This window comes from Cupressus sempervirens, chromosome 2 (assembly GCF_028749045.1).
Source record: "Cupressus sempervirens isolate cs-2001-9-10 chromosome 2, ASM2874904v1, whole genome shotgun sequence".
In the NCBI taxonomy this organism is placed as follows: Eukaryota; Viridiplantae; Streptophyta; class Pinopsida; order Cupressales; family Cupressaceae; genus Cupressus; species Cupressus sempervirens.
In genome coordinates, this window is record NC_143119.1 from 781,675,367 (window position 1) to 781,696,443 (window position 21,077).

The following is a 21,077-nucleotide window of genomic DNA, read 5'->3' on the forward strand; positions in this document are numbered from 1 at the left end:
ATAAGGAAGACATTGGATTAAAATATTTCAAAGATAAATAAGCATTTGGCTATGGGGTCCCCCATTCCACTATGGAAGGCCTATTATAGAGTAAGTTGCTTTCTTCCTCTTAGTGGAAACACCCACTTCTCATTGCCTCTTCATTCATGAAGAGACAACAAGTTCTACACTTGTGATTTTCAATACAATCATCTGCATCAAGGTCTTTTCAAGTTTAGTTCAGTTTTAGAGAAGAGAAGAGAAGGCAGCATAAAGGAAGTGGGTGAATGTGAAAATGAAGGATAATGAGGGGAGAGTCATTTCTAGTGGGTTTTGTAACATGGCTGAGAATGATTTAGAGATGCAATACGTTCATAAAGTTAGTGTTAGGCCTCGAGAAAGCACACTTCATTGCATTGAAGGGGCTATGAAGGAGACCTTGTTTCCTGATGACCCCTTCAGGCAGTTTAACAACCAACCAACAAAAAGAAAGTGCTTCTTGGGAGTTCAATATCTCTTTCCCATCCTTGAAATTTTTCAAGTCAGATCTTATCTCTGGTATAACTATAGCCAGCCTCGCCATACCACATGCAAGGAAACTTTAGTCCGTGTTCTTTTCTCTATAGTTTGAATCATATTCAATGATCTACCATTCTAATACTCTTCATTACTTGAAGGGTAACATTTATTTTTATTTTCTTAGAGTGAAAATGGAACTTATTCAAGGTATGATACTAATTCATTGTATTTTGCATGGCATTAGTTATGCCAAGCTGGCCAACCTTCCTCCTATTCTTGGACTTTGTGAGTATCTAGCTTATGTACTTGAAAGCTTTTATAACAGTTATAAGGCATGGCCATCAATGATGTTGGCATTTTGGTTATTTTGACTGGTGACAATTAAATGGTTTGGATGTATAATTGTTGCAAACTTTCTAATACTATTTGTTTTGGTTGATAGCAGAAGAGATGACTTATGACAGATGCACCATACTAACTTTTCTTCTTTCTTTATGTGCTTGAATGCTTTGAGCACTTTAGTATTTTTCATTTTAATTTGAGGAGAACAAAATGAGTGGTATAATGATTCTCCAAAACTTGGTCAGCTAAGCTTTTCATAATTTCATCACTATCTTCTTTTTCATAATCATAGATTATGAAATCATAATCTTTTTCATAATCATAGTCTTTTTCATAATCATAGATTATGAAGTGTGATTCAAAATGTAGATGTAAAAATTATATAAAATAATTTTAAAAATAATCTCTTTATCAAAATGAACAGTGAAAAATGACTACCAACAATGTACTATGTGACTAAAAAGCTACATCCTATATAGTATCTCATATGGATTAATTCTCTCCTGTCTTGTCACCTATCTTTTTATTTAGTTCTAACACTGCAGCTAACTATCTTATAATGTATTTCATTAGAAATCTCTTTCATCTTTCATCTTAATTTGCAGCTAACTAGAACTGTAACTATCACATTTATCAGTGTCAGTTTCCTTGATATATTGATTTGGAATTCACTTCTTTTTCCTTGTGTAACTTACTTTGTGGTTATGATACGTAAGCATCAGAATTGTTGCTATTCAATGCATCCAAAAGGCTAAGTTACTCAGAAGTTAAGAATCGATTGAATTTGACTGATGAAGATATTGTTAGATTGCTACATTCTCTTTCATGTGCGAAACATAAAATTCTCAATAAAGAGCCACATACAAAAACTGTGACACAAATATATGTCTTCGAAGTCAATTCAAAATTCACTAATAAGATGAGGAGAATTAAGGTATGAACTTTGATATAACAAATTGTATACTATTTTGCCTATCTGTTTTTAACAAAAACTAATGCATGTGGAGATCACATGGGAATTGGTTTCTGATTGCAGATTCCACTCCCACCCAGTGGACGAGGAAAAAAATTTGATTGAGGATGTGGATAAAGATAGACGTTATGCAATTGATGCATCAGTTGTAAGAATTATGAAGAGTAGAAAAGTTTTAGCAGACCAACAACTTGTTATGGAGTGCGTTGAGGAACTTGGATGAATGTTCAAGGTGAATTGCCTGATTGGATGCTAGATACTTTTATTTGCATCACTAGTACTTTAGATTTGCTTTCTACTTTCCCATAATGAATGGGTTTATACCTGTGTGAATTTGTAAAAAGTGGTCTTTTCTTTTTTCAGTAGATTGTCCTTTATCCATAAGAAAATGATATACCTGGATAAGTAGGCATATTGATATTGTAGACACCTAAAAATCCTTTAGAAAATAAAATATTTTTATTTTCTGAAAAAAGTCCCTGATGACATCATCATTTATTAATTAATTAATTTATTTTTATGTCATTAAATCCCTTTATCTTAATTAAAAATATTTAATTAAGGAATCCCTCCCAAAAATGTTTAAATCTTATTTAAACATTATTTCCTTATTTATTAATTATTTAATTAATAAATTGACCAAAAAACCCAAAATAAATAAAAAATTTATTTTTTGCCCAAAACTTGGCCAATTTCCTTAAGACCACTAACCTCTTCCAAAATATTCTAATCCTTCTTTAATTTTGATTAAAGGCTAATCTCATCATTTCCTACCCCTAATCCCAACTCAAAATATTTAATTAAGATTAAATATTAATCCTCATGTTTATTAAAAAAGTTTTAATAAATATCTCCTCAACCCAAACCCTTGAAATAAATAAAACTTTATTTATTTCCTAAAAATCTAATTTATCCTCATCCTAAGAAGTTCTAGACTCTTCTAGAAAGTCTTCATCCTCATCCTAAGAAGTTCTAGACTCTTCTAGAAAGTCTTCATCCTCATCCTAGGAAGTTCTAGACTATTCTAGAAAGTCTTTATCCACATCCTATCTAGACTCTTCTAGAAGATGTCTTTAAACCTAATCCTAATCCCCTCCTAACCTTGTCACATTCCCTAAACATGGGTTAAAGCTTACTAACCCAAGCCAAAGTTAACAAATATCTCCTCCTTCACCCACCCTCATTAAATGCCATCCACTTGCCTATCCCTAAGCTAATCCTAAACCATCCTAATCCATCCTCTAATCATTTGCACAATCCTAAGCAAGCTTAAAACCTTCCTAATCAAGCCCAAGTCGAAATTCCTCTCATCTCCCTCAAAATATCCCAACCATAAAACTTTATGAAGCCCACTAGGCCATAAATGACTCTTCCAAGCCCTTTTATTGCTCTTACAAGCCATTATGAGGGTCTTTATGAAGATTTTATCCCTTGAGCCTCCTTTGTTGACTCATCCTTCCTCTTTCCTCCATCCTCTCACCCTGTGATATGTGTCACTCCCTAATTGGCTGTAAGGAAGCACAATCCATGTGCTCTCCTCTCATGCAATTTGAGCCCTCCATGAGCTTTTCTCCATTCTTGCATCTTAGCCCTCAAACCCTCAAGCCTCTTGCCTATAAATTGGATCCTTCCCTTTTGCAAAACAACACAATCCATGAAGTAAAGTCATAATGCCATTTTAAGAAGCCATTTTACATCAAAACCATACACTCACACCCAAATTTCAACTCCATTTGAAGCCCTTTTTGAAGCATAAGCTTGAGCATACATCCTATCTATTTAGACAAAGCTACTCAACAAAATAGCTTCTCATTGAGAGAGCCCATTAATGGCTCATATTCTCAATTGAGAGCTCATCTTAGTCTATCTTGAAGTTTATGAATTTTGTTTAGTTTGTAGAAGCTTTATTTAAATTTGGTTTCTATTAGCATACTAACATTGCTCATACAGATATATCTTCATAGGCATATTCATAGGCATATTGGAAACTGTTTGATGTACTTTTTCCTCTTTGTAGTGCATAGTTTATGTCTGCAGTCCTGATGTGATCATATTTGGCATGGTGGTTCTTTGGAAAGGGAGGAGATCCTAGCAGCGGCAAGCCCAAACTTCAGATTGTTGTTCCTTCTACAGCTTTTGGTGGAGCATTAATAAGTTTTGTACTATGCCAGTAGAGTTCATAAAGGTAACAAGAACTAGACTTTGTATCTATTGTATGTATATAAATTGAACTCTATACTCCATACCATTGACTATTTGTTGTTTTGCAGTGTAGATTTCAAGTTCAGGAGAATGACAATAGGCAACTGAGAAAGCATCAGTAAAGATATGCTGGGCCTCTGAACTGTGCACTAAAAACTCTTAGAAATGAAAGGGTAAGGTGTTAAATTGTTGTTACTATTTGGTATGTAGTTGTAGACATGCAATATAAATTCTTCACATGGTATCCTTCATTATACAAGATACGGTTTGATTTTTTCATTGGTGCATAATTTTCCAGGTACAAGGTTTGTTTCGTGGTGGCCTAACTACATTTTTTAGGGAGTCTATTGGAAACATAGTTTTCTTTAGTACTTATCAATTGAATCGTTATCATATGCTTTCACTTATTAGTATGCATGATAAGGTGAATCCCCAAAAGAGTTCCTAGTCTTCTCAATTTGTTAGAGTAGATTTACCTGTGGGGTGTAGAGCACATGGAGAGCTTGCCTGCTTAATTAGAGTTTTATTTCTCATACTTTTCCCAAAGGGATGTCTTCCTCTACTGCTTTGTTAAATACATCAGAAAGGATTTCACAATTTTCCTTGTAAACTTTTGCCAAATCTAAATTTGATGAATCTTGAAGAGTTATGAATTCTCCTTCCAAATTAATTGATTTTGAATCACCATCATTCCTATTTTTTAGGCTCCCATTAGATTGACTACTACATATAATGGTGCTCTCATGTTCTTGCTGCAATGCTCTTTTACAAATTACCCTGCAATTGCAAAGTCAATTTATATCACAGGTAAGTTGTATACAAGCTAAAAGTCAGTAATCATTACACCTATATGCATAATATTAGTTAAATATCATCAAGGTGCCTCAATGTACATAGCCTGTAAGAGGGAGAGATCAACTCCTTAAGGAAATTTCCTTTTAGGTGCCTACCAAAAATGGTATGATTCTTCAGAATGATGGGGCTCTTGCATAAGCAGCATAATGATCTCTTTATGGGATATATTGGGTTTTGCCCAAAAATAACAAGTCCCCACAACACAAGTTATTTATAAATAGTATTCTATATATAAAATACGTAATTGCAATTCAATTTAGAGAAAATTGTATCGAGGGTTTATGATCATTATACAAATGATATTGAAAAAAGAACACCCTAAATTCACTTGTATCCATTTCACTGCATACTTCTAATAGCTGACCATATTAGGAATTCAGTGGAAAAGCTTGATAGGATGCTGGGAGAGTTGAGACTGTCCTCCTCAACTAAACTCAATGGCACATAATGAGTGTCCAAGTCATATGGCCCCTTGGGCCATGAGAATGGTAGGACGTCTACCATCTTGTAGTTGTCATAGTTAATGATAGAACCAGTACTGGTGCATCTTTTTATCAAACATTTTCAAATTGATCCCAAATATGATGTCTGATGGAAATCAGATAAATAATGGATCAGAGATATTCTTCCTCAACCAAGGCCAAGGGCATGGAATGAGCCTTTGACCAGAACCCTTAGTCCATCCATCTCACGATTGGCATACTTGACGAGGGAAGACCATTACTGCTGTATCTTCTTAACAAATTTATATGGAGATTAGTAGAAGAATACTTGCATACTAGTTACTTTCTATTATATTCTTTATTGCTGTTATTTTATACGCCGATTCTTTTCTAATTCAAACATGATAGTTTAATTTCCATGAGGTTTTGCAAATCCTCAAGACCACAAGATAGATTAAGCATCAATAAGTAATTGTGAAAGATCTCCACCCAAACCCAATCCAATTTTTCCATTTTTTTTGGTTTGATGTATGTTTTGGACTCCCAGGAATGGTGATGTTTCTGAGTTTGACAATTCTGATCTGACTTTGGCTGAGTTCACTGTGATGCTTGTTTATGATAACACATTACAAATGATTAAAGGAAATGACTATGCAATGAATCAAAACATGTACAGCTAAATGATATGGCAAAATATGAGTTTATTGTTTACTACTAAGACTGAAAAGAGAGATTACAGACCTATTATTAGTCACAAATCAAACTGTAACTGTAGAACAAGATTTAGTATGCAAAGAACATTAACAAATAAAGTAAACATTCACAAACCAAAAAACTAAATTCACATATATGCTTAGACAAAGAAAGCAAACAAGAAGTGCAAACTTCACAAGACAAAACACTCCATGCTTTCTTGATTCTGTAGATGTGTCCTTTTGCTGTGGATGTATGCTCAAGATGCTTAAAAGCTACTTCAATGGAGATGGGTAATGGCAAATTGGTAGCTTTGTGAGCTCTCAATTTGGCATTATAAGGGTAAGATTGATGGCTTTGGTTCTCAAAATAGCATGGTAACTTTAGCTCAAAGATTGTTGATGAAATGGCTTGGGATGGGATTCAATTTATAGGCTAAGGGGTAGAGGGATGGAGGGCTTAGATGCAAGGATGGATGAAGGCTTAAGGAGGGCTAGGATGCACTCAAAGGAGAGCACATGGATTGTGCTTGTTTAGCACCAATGGGAAGGTGACACTTGTCACAAGGAGGATGAGTCTGAGAGGGTAGGGTAAAGGGTTGGTTAAAGGCATGATGAGTGGGGTTGAGTATGTAAGAGGGATGTAAGAGGAATGAGTGTGGAAGAGGGAAGAGTGTGGAAGATGGGTGTAAGAGTCATGAGTGGGCTTGTAAGAGTCTTTTATGTTTTGTAAGAGCACTCATGACTTAGTGGTTGGGTTTTTTGAGGGAAGACTTTGGTTTGGATTAGGAAAGTCTTAAACTTGTTTAGGGAATGTGACAACATTAGGGGGTGGATTAGGCTTGGGTTTAGGATTAGATTAGGGATGTTAGAGATGTGCAAGTGGATGGCATTAATGAGGGTGGGTGAGTTAGTGGATAAGCTTGGTTAGTATGGGTGGATGGGGTGGATTAGGCTAAATGGAGGATTAGAGATAGGTTAGGGGTTTTTGAATTTGAGGATTTCATTTATCAAATAGATTTATTTAATAAATGGAGATTTTTGGAATTAGATAGGAGAAAAGGATTTAATTGATAAATAATAGATTATTTGATTTATCAATTAGGACTATAGATGATTAATTAAATTAATCAACTAGGGGATGACAAAGGATTAATTAAATAGAAATTTAATTAATAATGCCTTTTTAGATAACTAAATAGGATTACCAAAATAGTGTAATCAAATTTAGGTGTCTACAGTAACAATTCAATCCATAGGTTTTAATGCCATATAATCAACATGTATCACATCCAGATGTTAGCTAGCTATTGTAGGCTTCCGTAGACCACTTTGGACTAGTAAATGACCACTTTAAGGTATGATATGAAGTATGATCTGCAACAGAAAGACTAATATTATCCTACATAGGTTTGATATGCAATTTCTAGCCATCATATTCAGTGCCACGAATCTAATATGAACTTTTAGCCACTATATCCCTTCAGATATGGTAAGTTTGAATGACACTGTAATTTGATTCCAATATTGAAAACTAAGAACTCAAATGACTAGTACATTTTGATCCTGTTACACCAAACATCTGGAACTAGATTACTTGAGTAGATTGCAGATTCACACTAAATGATATTTATCATCAATGCTTTGGCAATATAAATTGCAGAACTAACTATAAAGAAGCAAAGACTGAGTTTCATAGTCAATATTAAGGCATTGTTATATCTCAAATCACATGTATAGGAATGAGAAATGTTGCAGTTTTGGATCCACATTAGCTCTCCAAGGGGTAGGCAACAAGCTTCTATTTCCCATTGTGACTAGTAATTCAACTATGCTTTTCAAACCTCTAATTTTCTCATCTAGCACCAACCTTAAGAGCCTTCTAGGTGATCTATGTTGTTTAAATCTCTCTCAAATATTGCTTATTTATTTGTTGCTATTGCTAGTCCCAATTGTAGGGACAAATTTATCAATTCACCCCTTGTACCATAGTTATCCTAGTATAGCCATGACAGTCAAACAATGAAGGCTAAACTTCTTTTGAGATTCTCATGAATGGCTCTAAATACATTCTTGTCACATTAAATGAATAGACAACTATTGTTGCTAAGAACACATTTTCAGTCTACTAGTCTTTAGTTTGTTTATGATCCATAGTGTTAGTTTATAGTTAATAAATTATAATATTAGCTTATCCACCACCTATGAGCATCATCTAATTGCAATGAGTGCTAAGTGTTCCATTCATTCTCATGAGAGATGAGTCCTTGTGAACTATTACTCATGAAACATGGGTCAATGAGTTTGACTTAAAATCTACAAAGTTGAATCCGCATAGCAATATCATAATTTGACTTGCCGTGGAAAATATCTCCTACTTACTAATAATATATTGCCGTGTTGGTTAGTTAATGGTTGGTTCTTATGGGAAAAATGGTTTTAGAAGCTAAAAAAGTGAAGGCCTTTTGAAAAATAATTGAATGTTGTAGTCCACATGTTCATCAATGTATCATCAATGGCCTTTAGCCATATAAGCTATAGTCTTATTCTAATATATGTCCTTTCCCCTTGCAGTTGAGCTGTTGGGTATAGGTTTGGACTGCATCTAAATAAAACTGTTCCCCTGCTTATTAACTATTGTAAAAGTGCATCTGAAGCTGATGAGGAGCTAAGAGAATATAGCTTGCATGTGTTAAAAGAGTTTGGTTGTAGAGAAATTATGTATTTTCATCTCACACTATTTGTCAACATTAGTGGTTCCATTTTAAAAGTTCATGTCATCTATATTGAAAGTATATGTATGTTTTGTGAAATGCATCTGTAGATTTCATTCTTCGAATAGAAAACCCTAATTATTCAAAAATCTGTAAATAATCACCTTAAAGATGCAATTTGTAGGCATTGGAGAGTTTTGTCCTATGTTGTGCCAGAGATGTGGTTGTTTATTATGATATGATTTTGGAACTTGCTCTAGACTACATAAGCTATGATCCAAATTATAGTGATAATATGGAAGAAGATATAGAAGAGAGAAATGGAGAGGAGGATGAGTATGTTAAAATTTCTTAAGAGAATTATTTGCTTGAGAAAATTTAATTTTTGCACAATAGTCTCCTTTATTTTCATGTAATTATGAATTTTATGACCAACATGTGAATACTATTCTGTTGATGTAGAGAGAGTGCTAATGAATATAGCGATGATGAGGATATCAGCTGGAAGGTTCGGAGGGCAACAACTAAGTGTTTGTCTACTATGATAACATCTCGTCTAGAAATGCTATTAAAGCTATATGAGGAGGGATGCGATTTGAACCTTTCTCAATTGTTGCTGGGAGATATTTATCATTTTCATAAAAGTTGACTCCATTTGTCCTATACATTTGCCATGGTTTTTGACCTTTGTATGCCCAATAATTTTGGCTTAGTGTCTCTTCAAAGTTTATGGTTTACCTCTAAAGAGTGACAAGAATGGCCCTTTGTCTTTGTTAGAGTTAAGAGGATACATAAATTCCATTCTCTTGGCATAACACTAACCTACTAATGTTATGCACAAATAGGAATAAATTGAGTTTGAAATGATATATATCAGTTGTTATCTCATTTCAAAATGTGGTTAGTTTTAGGAATTCTTTTATAAGATGTTATATGAAATGATTGCTAACTAACACCTGCCAAGGAAACATAACTTGCTTCTTCCCACAATGAATTCTACTCAAGGTTTTGGCATTGTGAAGTGTAGCCCAATTCTTTATGTGCCAATGGCAATATTGAGAATGCTAAGAGATGCCATGGTTACTCTCATTGATGTTATTTCTTTGTTGATAAGTATATCTATTCCTTGGTTTGTTAAATGGGAATTAATCTAAGGGGAGAACACTTCGTTATTTTTCCAAGTAAGTGTTTTTATAAATATAAAATGATAGCATTATTTAGACTTGCACAATACACCAAATTTTTATTTGCTTCAAGTGACTTGGAGGGGTGACTTGGTCAGCTGACTCGATGAGCCGACATGGCAAGCGAACTTGGTGAGCAAACTTAAAGAGTCAACTTGGTGAGGCGACTTGGCGAGCATACTTGAATAGTTGACTCAATGAGTCAACTTTGGGAATAGACCTAGCAAGCCGACATTGTCAATAGCCTTAAAGAGGTGACTTGGTGGGGCAGATTGGTGAGCCTACGTAGAGAGCCCCACTTGGTGAGAGAAGATGGTGAGTGGACTTGGTGAGACGACTTGGAGAGCTAACTTGGTGAGTAGACTTAAGGAGTCAACTCATTGAGGCGACTCAACAAGGTGATTTGATGAGCAAACTCAGAGTCAACTTGGCGAGTGTACTTGAACAATCGACTTGTTGACATGACTTGGTGGGGTGACTTGGCGAGCCCACTTGGAAAGCATACTTGAACAGTCAACTTGGTGAGATGAATAAGCGAGTTGACATGGTGAGTGGGCTTAGAGAAGCAACTTAGTGGGGCAACTTGGAAAGCACACATAACAAGCCAACTTGCCAAGGCAAGGTGGTAAAACCACTGGCTGAGCTGACTTAAAGAGTCGACTCATTGAGGTGACTATGTGGGGGTGACTTGGTGAGCTGACTTAGGGGGCGAACTTGGTGAGTGAACATAAAGAGTTGACTTGGTGAGCATACTTGAATTGTTGGCTTGGTGAGTTGACTAGGGGAGTCAGCTTGGCGAGTTGACATGGCCAATCGACTTAAAGTGGCAAGTTGGTGGGGCAAGTGGGGGTGACTTGGTGAGCTAACCTGGAGAGTTGGCCTAGGGGGTGGACTTGGTGAGAAAACTTAGAGAGTTGACTTGGTGAGTGTACTTCAATTTTCAGCTTGGCAAGTTGACTTGGGGAGCTGGCTTGACGATCTAACATGGTGAGTGAGCTTAAAGTGGCAACTTGGTGGGGCAAGTTGGCAAGCTGACTTAGCAAGGCCACTTAGAGATGCGACATGGCAAGCTGACTTGGTGAGCAAGCTTGATGAGCAGACCTAAATTTTGACCTTGATGAGGCACTTTGGTGGGGTGACTTGATGACCAAACTCAAAGAGTCAACTTGGCAAGCATACTTGAATAGTCAACTTGGTGGGGCAAGTTGGCAAGCCAACTTAGCGAGTCCACTTGGTGAGGGGAGATGGTGAGTCGACTTGGTGCGATGACTTGGTGAGCTGACTTGGTGAGTAGACTTAAAGACTGACCTTGATGAGGCACTTTGGTGGGGTGACTTGATGAGCGAACTTAAAGAGTCAACTTTGTGAGCATACTCGAACAGTCGACTTGGTGACATGACTTGGTGAGTTGATTGAAAGAGTCAACTCATTGAGGTGACTGGGTGGGAGTGACTTGGCAAGCTAACCTGGAGAGGGTACCTAGGGGATGGGCTTGTTGAGAAAACTTAAAGAGTCAACTTGGTGAGTGCAATTGAATTGTCAGCTTGGTGAGTGGACTTGGGGACTTGGTGGGACATGTGGGCGAGCCGACTTGGTGAGGCAACTTGGTGAGCTGACATGTCAAAGCTGCAAAATTAGATTTCATTATCAGAAAGTTTGTCATTTTGATGCATGCATTAGTTTGTAGTTAATAAATTCTTTCTTAAATTTATTCTTTTTAAAACCCTATTCTAACTATTTAAAGAAGAGAACTATGTGTATTTTGACCAACCATCCATCATATGGAACTCATAAAAAGTCTTATAACTGGCAACTGACATGTCTTTACTTCTACCACTACCATTATTAATCAGTACAAGCCAAATTATCATTCTCTAATGCTACCTACTAGTTACACCATTGCAATACAGTGCAACAATGATATAAATAAAATTTTGAGGAAAAGATTTTAGTTCAATACCAGAATTGTCTACTCAAATCCATATGTTCCTAATAGTCCCAGAATGGTTGCCTTGAAGTCCCCAATTCTTGGCTTCCGTTATCTGATAGAAGCTTGCTCGTTATAACTGGAAGTAGATTGAACTCCAAAGATGAGTCTATTTTTTTCTAATTTTGGCATGTAGCTTTAGGAGAAGAGCAACTGAGTGGTCAACAAAAAATATCTCCCCTTTCTCAGGAAGGGTTTCTCCATCAAACATGAATGTGGCATTCATCTGGCTGGTTCATATTGCCCCAGGCCATGGTCAAGAAGATTTTTTGATTGGCATGAAATATAGCTTCTAGTACTATATCCTAGATCAAAATTTTGCCAAACTTTTGATGGATGCCTATAGCTTATCCCAAAGCTCTCATTCAAAAATTATGAGATGATCAATCAAGAGGAAATAGTTGAGAGCTTAGATTGACAATTTTCAGATGATCATATGAAATGAAATGGGTGTGCAAGTAGAAAGAAACTAGAAAGACATTGTGTATAGATGAAGGCATGAAATGGATGGTTTTGGAGCACTCAGCACAGACACTCAACATTCAGTACATATCATCATTTGAGATCAAATGGGTGTATGGCATTATATGCATAGTGAATAATAAAGGAGGGAATTGAACCCTCCCTGAGGCTCACAATTGTTGAGGTCCACTTCAGCAATGGCCCTTCCTATGAAATTACCATCTAAAACCTTTCTAATGAGATAATGTGTTATGAGCTCTTCATCAGTGGGATCGAACGTGAATCCAGGAGGCAATTGTGCATCACCCATATCATGAACCATGATATGGGTGATGTACAACTGCCTCCTGGATTCACGTTTCGTCCCACTGATGAAGAGCTCATAACACATTATCTCAGAAGAAAGGTTTTAGACAGCAATTTCATAGGAAGGGCCATTGCTGAAGTGAACCTCAATAACTATGAGCCTCAAAAAAAATTCGACCAAGCATTGGTCAAAATTTTGACCAATGCCTAATAGTTTTCTACCAAGCATTGGTCAAAATTTTGACCAATATCCAATAGTTTTCTACCAAGCATTAGTCAAAATTTTGACCAATGCCCTACAATTTTCTACCAAGCATTGGTCAAAATTTTGACCAATGCCTTGCAGTTTTCTACCAAGCATTGGTCGAAATATCAACCAATACTTGGCAGAAAATGATCTAGAAATTTCAAAAGTTTTTGACCAATGTATTGTTCAAAATTTTGACCAACCAATAGGTTGGTCAAATTTTCGACCAGAAAATTTTTGACCAATGTGTTGGCTGAATTTGGTCGAAGTTTGGTCAAAAATTGCTTCAAACTTTTGACCAATAAAGGTCAAAAAATGAGCCCAAATGTACTAGTGATACATACATACATACATACATATATACATACATACATATGTACATACATACATACATATATATACACACACAATCTATTTAGAAATTCCTAACACCTATGTCTACAAATATAACATTTTATCACTTACCATAAATGATGTGCCTCATACCAACATTGTTTAATCATAAGTTGTGCCTCCTACGAGAACTGATTCATCAGTAGTTGTGTCTCCCATTGTGACTCTACCTCATCTTTTTTTATGAGTCATGCCCATCCATGAAGGTTCCCATTATTGTTATCATTCAATCCAAGTTGTGGTCACTACATGACATTGATATATATTCAACTTTTGACTTGTATATATTCTACATTTGTATTGTGCACATTTGACATTTATATTGTACACATTCAACATTTGTATTGTACCTATGAGACATGACTTCTTTTTGTAACTATATGATTGATGTGGAACGATATTGTTCATTTTGATATACATTAAACTTGAATTTCCATCCAACTTGTTCATTGTGTGCATACAATGTTCTACTTCATCTTACTTTTTTGCAATTAATCAAACACATGAACTTTCATTATTTTATATTTAAAAAAAAAAAATGTTTATCAAATTTAGTGTAACATGTAATCAAACTCATATGTGACTTATTTTGATGTAATAAGACATAAGAAGTAAAAATATGTAAATATTTATGTATTTGTGTCAAATTATTAAAATTGCACACTTATCTTGATGTATTTTTGGAAGCTCTTATCTTGTGGTTTGACCGCCATTTGGCATGCATACTTAAGATAACATGGGAAAGGATCAACCAAGGGAAATCGGCACTCTTATAATGTCATTTATCACTTGTTAGGGCTCCTACGATGTGTAGATGTTGGTTCCAAAAGGTTTTCTAAACATTTTTCGAAACTTGCTATGTTTGTCATTTTTGCATCAAAAGTTACAATATGGAACTCAAACCAACACTCCTCCATGAAATGATTTTTTGTGTTATTGGATCAATTCAATAAATCAATTAGCCTTACAAGGTCATGAATTTTTCTTAGAGACCCTTAGGGATGCTTTTGTGTAGTGTTCTCAATAATGTCTAAGGAAATCTATGGCTGAAATGAGGTTGGCACTATGCTAAACCTGACCATCTGGTGCTAACAAAGAATACAATTCAATCCTAGGATGAATGGTTTGAAATATACACAACCTTGGTCATTTTAATTGAGCAACACTTACAACTATTAGCAATAAGCAAGAAAGGCATACCAAATCCAACCAAAGTTGGATCTCCTAATATTGAGATAGGTGATTGTAGGGCTTGAAAACATGATCTTCTAGCACTTGACCATTGATCAATACCTCACATGAGCTCGAAGATATGCCCTCTCAAAAATTGATGCCCAATGTTTCTTAGAGACCCTTAGGGATGCTTCAGTGTAGTGCACTCGATAATGTCTGAGGAACTCTGTGATCGAAACAAGATTGGAACTAGCCTAAAATTGGCCAATCAAAGCTAACATAGAAGATGATTTGATCCTAGGATGAATGATTTGAAATTTACACAACCTTTCTCATTTGAACTAAGAACTTTTGGCATTAGGTGAGAAAGGGATGTCTATAATAATTTCCCTTAGGGCAAGATTCACCCAAGATCGTAGAACTCAACACAAGCACAACTATAGACCAAAAAAGAGTATGATCAATTAATTAGAGTATGTCCTCATACATTGCTCTATATTGTATGTCCAAACACACTAGGAGTGCTTGTATATAAAGGCCTCTTAGGAAGCACCTAGAATGTCTCTAGAAAGAGCCAGGAGATAAGATAAGCATGACAACCAATAACAAGTCTTATCCATCATTCTAGATGAGTGGATAAGAATTACAAGGTGTATCTCAATTGGAGTTGTAAACACCATGTGCTTAATTAGTGTGCTAACTCTTGTTTTGTAGACACCATGTGCATAAAAGAGGTGTGAACTCCTATGTTATCAACATGACAACTCACAAGAGTACACATACTCCTAGGTGACTAATAAATAAATAATAAAAATATGCATTAACCTAAGTAAACTTAAGTAAGTGTAAATAGTAAATACTTATTTACACCAACACCCCTCTTAAGTGAAACTTAGTGGAATGCACTTAAGCTTACAAAAGCTAAGATGAAATGCATGATGGGTCCCAACTACTAGGGCATGTACATAATGATATTCAATCTCCCATAAAGTGGAGAAAGAGGGAAAACCTCATGGGAAAAACCCTCCCCCAAAAAGAGAGATGAAAAGGGATGCATGGATGGATGGATTAATCAAGATCCCCCCATTACAACATACATCTAGTATATACAAGTGAGAAATTGGAGAAGGAAAAAAACCCCTAAGAGGAAAAAGCCCCCCAAAAAAAGGAGAAGAAGGAGACGAGGTATTCCCCCCCCTCCCCAAAGGTAGTGTGCCAATCAGTGATAAGTGCTCCAATGTAGAAGTTGATCCATGACCGTTGAATGATGTTCCTCCCCTTTGGAAGAAACAAATGCAAGGGTACAAAGGAGATGCATCCCCTATATGGAGAAGGAATCTCGATGATGTAAGGTATCTCTAAAACTTGTTCAAGTATCCCTATATTGATACTGATGGTTGCTCCCTCCAACAATGCTGAGAAGAAGTGCAGATCAAACAAGGAGTGATGTAGAACCTATTTCAAGGAACCAAAAGTCTTCTCAAATGTCAAAGAGACCTCCAAAAATTGTTGTACATAAGTATCCACAATCATGCCAACCTGTAATGATTGATCATGTAGAGAATGGACATTAGAGTCAGAGTGGGCCCTCGCAACAACTATAGAAGGATTGTCCTCAGTAAAGAGAAGAAAAATATCATTCAAGAAGTCCTCAAAATTTTCTCTATGTGACTCCACGAAAAAACCTAAAATGTCAGTCAAGAAGTCATCAACTAGAATTGGAAGACAAAGTGTACCTTGTTGTGCTGAAGAACATGAATCTGTCACTGTGGCAATGGATGAAGAATTTTCCTCAAAGAGAAGACAAATATCATCTAGGATGTCTCCAACATCCTCAATGTGAGACTCCACGAATAGGCCTGCAAGGGCGAGAAGTCGTCATCGCATGAAGGTAAAGTAGTAAGACATAAAGGGTCCTACTACACTAAATCCAAAGTATCTATGGCTAGAACAGGATCAGTAGGAGCAACATGAGCATCTAGAGGTGTGATATCATCTGGAGTTGAAGGTACCATAACTAGAGTGATTGGATGTAGAATGCCCTCTGGAAATGAACACATGGATCTCCATATGCTTCCCAAAGAGCGATCCAAAGATCATGAGGAAAACTACTCATTCTTGCCACTATAACAAGAGCAAAAGATTCCTTACCCATACTATGGTACAAATGATGAAGTTGCAAAAGATATGTCCAATTAAAATGTGGTGGCAATAAATAGAGATAACGAAGCAATTCTTGATGGTCTCTTAGATGATCAAGTATCAAAGCACTCCATGTGTGATAGTTCCTTGTTGTCAACTATGGTCTAACACCAAACTAACATGTGTGACAAGACTCCATGAGATCAATCAATGAACCCCCCAAAATACAAAAGAGATCAATCAACCCCTCCTAATGTATGATTTAGGCACTTTATAGCTATTTTCCAATTTAGGGCCTATTTCTGAAAGTAGTATTTCTATCCATAGAACCTATAATTTGATTGTAGATCTAGAAGGTAGACAAAAAAATGCACTTTCAAAAAAAATGAAATCTGATTATGTGTCCAGATGAGCCTATACAAAGCATTTGAAGTGGCAAAAAATGAGATTTGCGATTTGAACAAAAAAATAGGAACAAAGATCTTAAACCACCTGCACCAATGTGTAGATCATGAAATTCTACCCCAAAACAAAATATATTGCTCGAAAAAATGAGTTCGTATGAGAGAGATATCGATATTTGAAAATCATTGCTATTACTATTTTTCCTAAATTGCTATCGCACCTCCAAAAATCAAATGACTCTAGATTTCACCTTGGATGTCTGATTTTTGTGAAACAAAAGTTGATTTGTGGGTTTTTTGACCTTCTAAATGTGATGCAAATATTTGATTTGCACTAGTAAGCACCAACCTTCACCTACAAAAAATCTCTGCTATGGTTTGATGGCCAAATTTTTTTTCAAAAAATAATGTAGATCTGAAAAAATAGCAGAGATGCAGATGAAAAAAAATGTAGATCTAAAGAGTAAATGTACGAATTTGAAATGATCATACCAAAATTGCAAATCGAGCTTTTGAGTGTCAGTTTGCAAATTTTTTTTGCCTCATAATTGACTTTGGCCTAGGGTAGGCAACTTTATAGCCAATTTTCACTAAATCGATCGATATTCCATATATAATGGCAAGGTCAGATCTAGCTCTAAACACTCCCAATAATAGCGACACTCTAGATTCGGGCTGAGTTGTTAAAGCAAGAAGATGGTCTCAAATAGCTATGTGAAGAGAGATACTCCAAGAGCTCTAGTACCATGTAAGAATTTTCCTTAGGACAAGATTCACCTTAGATTGTAGAACTCAACACAAGCACAACTGTAGACCAAAAAAGAGTATGATCAATTAATCAAAGTATGTCCTCATACATTGCTTTGTATTGTATGTCCAAACACATTAGGAGTGCCTTTATATAAAGACCTCTCAAGAAGCACCTAGAATGTCTCTAGAAAGAGCCAGGAGATAAGATAAGCATGACAACTAAGCACATGTCTTATCCATCATTCTAGATGAGTGGATAAGAATGACAAGGTGTATCTCAAGTGGAGATGTTATAGACACCATGTGCTTAATTAGTGTGCTAACTCCTGTGTTGTAGACATCATGTGCATAAAAGAGGTGCAAAATCCTATGTTGTCAACATGACAACTCACAAGAGTATGCATACTCCTAGGTGACTAATAAATAAATAATAAAAATATGCATTAACCTAAGTAAACTTAAGCATAAATAGTAAATAGTTATTTACACCAATAATATAAAATCCAAACAAATTTGGATCTCCTAAAACCAAGATAATTTATTGTAGGCCTTGACAATGTGATCTTCTAGCACTTGACCATTCATCAATACCTCACACAAGCTTTGAGATATGCCTAGTCAAAGATCGATGCTCAATGTTACTTAGAGACCCTTAAGGATGCTTATGTATAGAGTGCTCGATAATGTTTTAAGGTCTCTATGGCCAAAATGAGTTTAGCACTAGCCTAAACCTAGCCAACCCAAGCTAATGGAGAAGATGATTTGATCCCAAGATGAATGGTTTGAAATTTACACAACCTTTCTCATTTGAATAAGCAACACTACAACTTTTGGTATCATGCAAGAAAGGGATGACAATGTCAAACAAAATTGGATCTCCTAAAATTGAGATACATTATTGTAGGCCTAAAAAATGTGATCTTGTAGCACCTGACCATTCATCAATACCTTGCATGAGCTCTAAGATATGCCTAGTCAAAGATTGCTTCCCAATGTTTCTTAGAGACCCTCAGGGACACTTCTATGCAATGTGCTTGATAAAATTTGAGGGACTTTGTGGCCAAAACGAGGTGATCACTAGCCTAAAAATGGCCAACCAGAGCTAATGAAGAAGATGATTTGATACCAAGATGAACAATTTGAAATTTACACAACCTTGCTTATTTCAACTAGATAACACTACAACTTTTTACATCAGGTGAGAAAGGGATATGCCAAATCCAAACAAAGTTGGATCTTTTAAAAATGACATAGTTTATTATAGGTGTCGACAACACAATCATATAGCATCTAACCACTCATCAATACCTTGCATGAGCTTGGAGATATGCCAGATCAAATATTGTTGCCCAATGTTTCTTAGAGATCGTTAGGGATGCTTTCATACAATGTGCTTGATAATGTACAAGGGAATTGATTGCCAAATGAGGTTGGCACTAGCCTAAACCCTCCCTACCAAAGCTAATGGAGAAGACAATTTGATCCAAGTATGAATGATTTGAAATCTACACAACCTTGTTCATTTGAACTGAGCAACATGACAAGTTTTGACATTAGGTGAGAAAGGGATTCCAAATCCAAAAAAAGTCAGATCTCCTAAAATTGAAATGGATTATTGTATGCCTTGACAACACAATCATCTAGAATTTGACCATTTATCAATACATCACACAAGTTCTGAGATATGGCGGCTCAAAGATCGATGTCTAATGTTGGTTAGAGACCCTTAGGGATGTTTCCAGCTAGTGTGCTCGATAATGTTTGAGGGACTCTATGGCTGAAATGAGGTTGGCACTAGCTTAAAATCAACCAAGAGGAGCTAATGGAGAAGATGATTTGATCCCAGGATGAATGATTTGAAATTTACACAACCTTGCTCATTTGAACTAAAAAACACTACAACTTTTGGCACTAGGAAGAAAAGGGATGCCAAATCCAAATAAAGTCAAATCTCCTAAAATTGAGATAGGTTATTGTAGGCCTCAACAAAGAGATCCTATAGTACCTAACCATTCATCAATACCTTGCATGAGCTCATAGATATGCCAACTCAAAGATTGATGCCCAATGTTTCTTAGATACCCTTCGGGATACTTTTGTATAGTGTGCTAGATAACACTTGAGGGTCTTTGCGGCCAAAAAAGGGTTGGAACTATCTTGAACCTGACCAATTGAAGCTAATGGTGAAGAAAATTTGATCCTAGGACAAACAAATTGTTGATGTACACCATTGGTAAGATTGGGAAAAGGGCATAAACTTACCTAGAAACTCCTTTAGTACCTCATTCATGAGCCTCATGAAGGTACTTAGTGCATTGGTTAGCCTAATAGGCACGAATAACCACTCATATAATCCTTCTCTTGTCTTGAAGGAAATCTTCTACTCATCTCCTTCTCTAATGTGAAACTTATGGTACCCACTCTTCAGATCTATCTTTGTAAAATACATAGCTCCACTCAATAGTCCATAATATCATCCATCCACAATAATGGAAATTTATACTTGATTGTGATCTTGTTGATAGCTCAAGAATCTGTACACATCCTCCATCCTCCAGCCTCCATTCTTCTTAGGTGTGAATAGCGTGGTACAACACATGGACTCAGACTCTCTTGAATCAACCCCTTCTACAACAACTCATGAACTTGTTTATTCAACTCTTCTCTTTCTATTGGTGTCATTGTATGCTTCCTTATTAGACAAACTAGCTCCTAGAATCAATTCCATTTGGTGACTAATCTTCCACACTCAGGGTAATCCATTAGGTACATTATTTGACACAATATCAAAAAATTCTTCCAAAAAATCTACAACTTTTCCATGTACCTCGTCTACTTCTTCTTTACCATCTTTTGGAATTACAAAAAAATACATATGCTTACACCTCATATCCTTGTGAAACTCTTTTCCATCAACACAACATATTCTGGTCACACTACATACCTTTTCTGCTTTCTCCTTCAATGGTTTAAACTTATGTTTCACTCCATCCTTTGTTAGAGTATAGGTATTTATATGTCCATCATGTACAAAATGCCTGTCAAATTGTGACAACCTACCCAACAACATATGACATATGTCCATAGGTATGATATCACACATCAGCTCATTCTGGTAGCTCCCAATATTGAACTCCATTAAGCATTGCTCATTGACCATGACATTGTGGTCTTCCTACACCCATATGATATGGTATAGATGCGGGTGCTTTTTCCTCTTCAAATTTAACTTTATGACCATCTTTTCCAATATTAGATTGTTAGTGCTTCCACCATCAATGATCACATCACAACACTTGTCTTTACATTT

General features: G+C 36.0%; 1 pseudogene; it reads right to left on the reverse strand.

Moving 5' to 3' along the window:
• The window catches only part of LOC149575809 (uncharacterized), a 72,462-nt pseudogene that overhangs the window by 34,930 nt on the left and 16,455 nt on the right, over positions 1–21,077 (reverse strand).